Below are 8,031 nucleotides of genomic sequence, written 5' to 3'. Positions count from 1 at the left end.
ATTTTAACAAGCAATGGATATCGACACTCCTTCTGTAACTTTCAAATTGAAATATGATCATGCATTGTCTCTTACTGACACAATGAAGCGCATAGAAAGCTTCATTAATCATGGGCATGAGAATTCGGTTAACAATGAAACCAGGGTAATCTTTGGAGCAGTTTACAGTCTTTCCAAACCTGTAACCAAGTATATAGCAACCGTCAGAAAAACCCGTTACTCAACTCCTAGGCTATCTCAGAAGGTACTGGAGGAGGCAAGAGCCAAGCACGAGGCCAGTACTGCCAAGGACGACAGCTTCATGCATCGAGAAAAGACCCCTCCCCAAATTTGAAGGCCTCACATCTCTATCCCGTCCAGTTGAAGGCTCCCTGAAGGAGCTCTAATTGTTTGAAGAGGGTATGGGTGATTATCCCCCAAGTGTTTGTCACTATCTCTGTCGGTGAAGTGTGTATTGCAGCCATAGCTAGTGTCCAACGAACACATCATAAATACAATGTTTTCACACTACTGACCAACTCCCTCTTTGCCTTGTTGTAGTGCTCCATGCCACTGCACTGTTAAGTATAAACTGTCTCAACCATGACATGAGTCTCAACGTATGAAGCAAGACCTGTCCCTCAGTTCTCAGTAAGTCGAAAACTTGTTATCTCAGGGATCTGTTCTGCTTAGAGTACTGAGAACTGGCACGAGTCAGAATTCCTATCAGGTAATAGAGAATTGGGTAGTGTGTCCTCCCTAGTAATATGATAGGACAAGCTCAACTTATTTTCACGTCGGAAGCTATGATTGCCATCATAAGTCATCTCATATCCATTTTCACAAGGACGATCCATCCTGCTCTGCTTGTGAGTGCCAAAATGCAAGAAGGATCAGTGGTTGGCAATAGTACCAAGAATGAAACTTGAATGAAAAGGCTTGCTTCTTCCTCTAACCTCCTCAATAGCAAACAAAGTCTTACTAGATGATTTACTGTCTCTACAGATCCAAGAATTTTCAGAAATCTCTTCTCGACATAGGCTTAGGTAGAAATTTTTTATTACAAGCTTGATCAAAATCTCAAAGTTTGCATCATTTGGGTCTTCAATAAACAAACAAGAGCACAAAAAGAATAAAAACACCACTACCAAGTTCACCATATGCCTTTCTCCACAACTAGCTAGAACCATAACAAAGCCTGGGCATGCTTAAACAAGTACAAAAGCATAGAAGCCTTCTAGGTTACACAGTCTTTGCATGCTCAAATGGATACAAAAGTACAAAAAACATAGAGGGAATTAATTACACAAATATGTATTGAATAGCTTAATGCAAACACCAAATACATGAAAGGCCCGAGTAAAGCAAAAACAATATGTGTCACAAGTGCCGTGTTCCACATGCGTATCCCAAAGTGAAGGAGGACTGTATGCACCTTGTATGAAGCGAGGAAGAATCTGGTCTTTACTCGTCTGCAGTTGCAATAAACAAATGTATCACATAGCTGACTCCACAAATCGCCTATTGTCCTTGAATGGATGTTGGGATGTGGCAGCACGCTGCTTTGATCATCCTGTCAATTTAAAAAGTCTCGTGGCTGAGACACTTCGTCAACAATATACATGAACATTTGCTACAAAATTCTAGATAGCCACCAGCTAAAGAGTGTGGTCTGCACACTCGGTAGTTGACAAGCTAAGATCCTTCCACAACAACACATCATACCAACATCTCACATCGGCAAAGAGAAGACCACACCTCACAACCAGCATATTTCATCAAAGAAATACTTGGAAGCAAAAATATTGCATCAAAAAGTTGAAACTATATTGAACACGATGCCTTCATTAATGATAGCAAGATAAATAGGAAGAACAACATGCTCCAAAACCGCATGCACTTTTTACATGTTCATATGTATGGATTGTCGAACTGGTTACACAATATGCATGATTATATGACTCCGAAAACTTTACAGCATGCCGATAGAGCATCCCAAAATGATCAATCTACGAGATGACTGATCTGAAGACAACACATTTCCAAAATTGAAGTCGCAAAATGGGATAACCAAAACTCCCGCCAACTGTTACCTTGAAGGACCATTCACTGCAAGAAACAAAATTCGTAAATAATGGCAATAGGCAATACAAAGCTTACTGAAAAAAACAATTACTTACTTCAATACCTCTTTGAAAATTTTGTAGGTAAGTGCTACTCAACATGTTTAACAAAGTCATTGAAGATTTTATAATCACTCTCATCAAGATTTTATTTTTCACTCGACACATTGTACGTCAAATTTGCCAATGCTATAATTGACTCAACGGCAACCATATTCAAGTCCGTCAGGTCATATGTAAACATCCGTGATCCTTTAATTCTTTGATACCAACCAAGCTGTACTTCTATGCCTTGAGGCCGATTTGACAAGTCAAAGCTTCGTTTATAGTCCACATACCTACCTCCCACTTTCATCCTCATCTTTTGAACTCTTCCCAAGTACCACGTGCCTTGAGATACATCCATTTGGTTCAAGCTTGTGGGCTTCCCATTACGCTTTAGATGCTTGGTACTTGCTTGTCCTTGTGTGTCATCCACAAAATAGACAGCACAATCACTACCTATCCCAAAGAAATTCGCATTGCTTGAAGATTGTTGTTTTGATTCATGGGAAAAATAAACACCCTGTCTTACTCTTGTTAATCGATCCTTTGACAATGTTGAATTCCCATTTAATTGGCTAGCCAATGTAGATTTGAAGATATACTTTCCATCAACTTCTACAGTGGGGTTAATCTTTTGTCTCGTTGTGATTGTCTTTGAGTCATTTGCCTCATCTAAGATGCCATCAATTTCATGTCGTATCTCACTAACTGCAATGACCTCATCATTTTCATCCGGATCTCCTTGAAGTTGCTGGTCATCCTTTGTTGGCTGTTGAAAATCATCATAATCATCTGCTTCTCCCATATCAGCATCCAATTTTGACCATATCGATTCTGTATCCACCCAAGGTTGTGACCACCACTTCAAGCTCTCTCCTTTGTTGGCAGGTTTTAATCCCAATGGCTCACACAGGTTTTGAGCTTTCTGTAAGCCCTCTTTCAATGCATCCACTATTTTTTCATCCGAGGAAACCGCTTCATAGTCACCTAAATCTGCTTCTAAACTTCCTTCTTGCTTATTCAAACACTTCCAAATATGTTCTTGTTTCTTATGAGCTCGTGAAAAAGTCAACCCATCTACACTGCATTCGTGCATAGCAATCTTGTTCAAACTATCGATACTATGCAAGAGGTCTCCAAAGTCGAAGGCTCTTTCTTGTCCAATCATGCCTCCGATCTTACTAAAATAAATTTCAGCTGCATCTGAACCTGTGAGGTGTAATGGACACTTGAGAGATGGATAAAAGTCTCGAAACATCTTTATGAGAAGTACTACAAAATGGCAAGAAAGCTGAATATCTGTATAGGCCTCTTTACTAATGAAATTTTGCTTCAAGCTGTATGATGGATGCTGATGAATCCATAACCTCCAAAGCTTGAAAAAGAAAGTAACCTTCGCTGCTAATACCACACGTTCCCTCAAATTTAAGTATCAAGATAAAAAAATATCAATATAATTAGCGACAATCTCCAAATATGCCCTTGTCCCTTGCATGCTTCTCTCCTTCTTCTGAAGCTTCATTAGACAACTTTGCACCTGTCTGCTTGCAATCCTTTGAGCTGCCCCCCAATTTTGGCGATCATTTCTTTGTATATCCCCCTCTTGAAGTTTGTGCTGATCAATTGAAAATGCATGGTAAACCATTGCAACATGATTGAGTGTAATCCAAACCTTTCCTATGGCAAGTTGTCGAGTAGGACTATCAAGCGGACTAATAAGCTTCTTTCCACCATGTACAAAGTCTTGATCATGAAGACCATACACATGACCATCTACCATTCTCCCTCTTAGCTTCCAGCCACACCAATCAATAAAGAACTGGTCTTGGCTCTTTCCAAGGTAATCCTCGAGCATGAGCTTACGACGCCTGCTATCTCCATCTAAAGCATGTCCAATTATCGGTCCAATCACATCCTTTAGCTTTGCATTCCATATCCTCTCCACAAGATTCCACTGGTTTCTAACAAAAATGATATCAAAGCGATTACATGTGGCTTGTACCATTAAAGCTAGTCTAGGGAGGCTATCGTGAAGAGGATTGACCATGAGAAGCCTGGCATAGCTCCCCACAACATGGTTCTGAAAAGCGTCAACTATCTTCTCATAGCCTTCTGATCCGTCTCCCACAATGATCATGTCGTTTGAAGAACATTGATGATATTCTCCTTTTTTCCCACAAAATCCAATAAGGGTATCATCCTTTGCATTCCATCTGCATTAGCACAAATCCACTTAAAGTTACTTCTTTCTTGCATACATTCTCTAAATGACAAAAAGAAAGGAAAATCCATTTACATGTCGAGATTATCTTCCCTTATGCGACGTTTTATGGTTGTTTCATCTTCTACAATGATGATGGGAACCAATGAGGTTACTCCATGTTTGCTTTTTGCATCCATGTATATCTTCCCAACCGCATTGAAAATGTATTCATGCTCTCCAGAGACAAATTGGGTTGCCTTTTTGCCTTGTCTTCTTGTGGTGGACATGGATGGCCCTCCAAGGTTAGTACTCAAAAAGTCGTGCAAGAGTGGCCCACCCCATAGTTTTATGACCTCAAACATTGTTTTTGTGGACTCAGAGAATCTTTGTGCCTGCTTAGCTTTTAGTGCATTCTTTGCAACATCTTGAAAAAAGTCCCACAAGGCTGGTTTACCTCCGAATTTGCCTTGCCTATGGGCCTCAATTATGTTATTGCAAAAGCGTCAGACATCTTTCCTATGGATGCATTCAATATTTGCTTCTTTGAGAGACCTAATTCTCACAGAAAGCACAACAAGCCTTGCTTTCAACCACCACAACTTTCTTTTTGCCTCTTTCAATTTTGACTTTGACTCAAGCGCAATGCTCTTTAGCTCTTCACCACTGAGATAGTCTAATCTCCTTCCACCACCTGTGTTTCTGACCCCTCTCTTTTCTTTAGCAGTGGCTTCTCGTTGAATTCTCATACGAAAATCATGACAAGTGAGGACTTTTTTGCAATTGTCACAAGTAAAGGACTCAAATGGCTTGCCACAAGCTGAAATACGAAAGCAATTTTTGTGTCTATAGCACCCATCTACTTTCACTTCATTACATCCATCATATAGAGTAGCTTTTGTGTACGGCTCTGGATACCACTCACTTCCTATTTTTAAATCATGCAACATAGGTTTTATGTCTATCTCAATCCCTTTACAAGCCACAGTACTTTGCCATAATCCCCAACATAATAAATTTGATTTGCATGAAGAGAGCATATACGAGTCACCTTTCCGAGTAGAAGGTGTTTCTGAATGGGATGGTGTGCCACTTTCAATCGGCTTGAGAAAAGAACCCAATGATTTTTGACGATGATCTGCATCAAAAAGCTTCTTTGGCCGTCCAAATGTCCTGGCTAATCCGTAGGGTGATTGGCTTGCTGATGTTTTGTTCACGACCATAATATGAGACTTGGAGTTGATGTGCTCGGTAAGAAGAGTTTGCAAATCTGGTCTTCGTGGACACAAGTGTAACCATTTGTTATCATACCTGCAGACAACTCTTACCCTGCTTTTATCCTTGTAATCATGTAAAGTTGCCTCAATCAGCTGAAAATCAGATCCTGTAAGATTTCGAACCCAGAATGCTTACACATTAGTCATCTCACAATTGGCAGTAAAGTTCAAAATGCATTTAGAAAAACTTTCGAAAGAGTAGCTGAAAACCGAAATAAAATGTAGCTCAACAAAATCTAACAAATCTCGAAAATGTATTATTGAAAGTTTATCATTCAAAAGATGAGCACTTGCCTTCATGAGTGCTATTGAAAGCATGCATCTCCTCAACCGCTAACAAAATTGCAGTCTTATGATCTTCACCACTTTCTCCTACGTCTTTGAAGCCATTTGTTGTATTCACATTCAGCCCTCGATGAGCTAGATATTTTCTTTGATGAGCTTGACTTTCTAACACATGGGTTCGCATGAAGTTAGAGAGACATGAGTAAGCTGATTGCTTTCTAAGGTATCCTGACCCATAAAAGGTTCCACATTCATGGCACCATATTTGAATCAAAGCATTGCCATTGAGATCTTTCGTACTCAGCTCAAACCTATCATCTCTCGATGGATTTTGCTCCTTCAACTTCTTGCGTACCTTCTCACATTGTATCTGCCACATTTGTAGTGTGGACATTGAAATGGATGTGCTCTTTAGCATGTTATAATCATACTCCGGGCTGCCACATATATTGTCTTCACTTCCACCAAATTTATTGCTTTCTTTGAGGCCTTTATCTTCCATGTACTCCTCCAAATCTTCACATTGTCTCTTTGCAGGTCTGTCTTCATCCTGAGCTCCATCAACTTTGGTGTTTAAGCCTCTCTTAATACCTACAACTTTGGCATTCTCTACTTGCCATCGCTCTTCTTGTATTGGGTTCAATGCACAAGCTTCACCATCATCGTCATCATCAATAATGAAAGTGAAAGAACCATCGACAAGCCCATCTGCTATAATCTCCTTTCGTAAATCATTGTATGTGGAATCAGCCGTAACTCGTATGTAACCAAGAAGCTTTTTCTCTGAAGACCCATAATCCAAAACTTTCATGCGATTCTTAGCAGCCATGAATGACCAGCTTAGATATCTAAAAAAGACCATAAGAAAAGAGAAATATACTGATATTAAGACGATTCTCATAAATATGCAGAAGTTATGGACAATTATGCAGAGCTTGTTACATAGGCGGTGTACAGACTGAACAGCTGGATTCCCTAACGGAGAATGTACAAATTGTATACATGTAGCATTCAATGATTCAAAGACTGGGGAGAGCCTTGAAGGGGGGGACAGAGAGAGAGAGAGAGAGAGACCTCGTGGGCAATGGGCACAGAAGGCGGGGCGAGTCACGGACCTGAGAGTGAGAGAGAGATCCGACAGGCTTCGGTTCTTACCGGCACAGAAAAACCACCGCAGAGCTTCGCGCTATGGTCCAGAGTGCAGAGTACCGTCGCCCCCCTCCTTTACGAGCTCCTTTATTTACTATTTGAAACCACATGCGTTGCCTTTAGAAACCCCCCCTCCCCCCACTCTCTTCTCTCTCTCTCTCTCTCTCTCTCTCTCTCTCTCTCTCTCTCTCTCTCTCTGCGTTCTCCAACACGAGCGCACATTACGAGTGCCCTGCATCTCTCTTTTCCCCAGCCCCCCCTTCCTTCCTTGAAAAACAGTAAAAGAATAGTAAAAGATATGGGATGAGCTCTCTATCTATGGGATGAGGGCCTTGTGCGCTCTGTTCCTGCGTTGAGGGGACAAGCGGACTAGAGATTCAAATTCTAGAGGGTGGTTATTGACATCTTTAATGCAGGTTTAAAGACCAAGGATCATTGCTAAAGACTAGTATAGATGGCTTTAAAGTTTTACTTTCAACAATCAAATGACTGGTAGACGAAAAAGCTTTTAACTAGGACTACAAGACTACTTCTGAAATTTTTGGACTAAAAAAACCCATAATGTAAATCTACATATGATACATAGATATATAACCCTTCTGTTTATTAAAAACTATAAATCCATGGACTAAAAATACCCCTTATTTTGAACTCACGTAGTATATTACACATCCTACTATGTGACCCCCCCCGAGGACTTGGAGCAGCAAGAAGCAGCCTACGGTTGCTCTATCCAGTACTACAAAGGTCGAGTAGAGAGGTGTTGCTATGGCAGCATGTGAGGTAGCTTGGTTGAAAAAGCTACTTGCAGATTTGGGTCTATTAGTGGATAGACAAGTTGTCATTTTTTGTGACAACATTAGCAGTATACAGTTGGCCAGGAACCCACTATTTTATGCTCGCACGAAGCATATAGAGGTCCACTACCATTTTGTCAAAGAGAAGGTCTTGGCAGGAGACCTCGACCTTGTTT

The sequence above is a fragment of the Cibotium barometz genome, chromosome 39 (assembly GCF_041138505.1).
Source record: "Cibotium barometz isolate CiBa-2024 chromosome 39, ASM4113850v1, whole genome shotgun sequence".
Classification (NCBI taxonomy): domain Eukaryota; kingdom Viridiplantae; phylum Streptophyta; class Polypodiopsida; order Cyatheales; family Cibotiaceae; genus Cibotium; species Cibotium barometz.
This window is presented reverse-complemented; position numbering follows the sequence as displayed.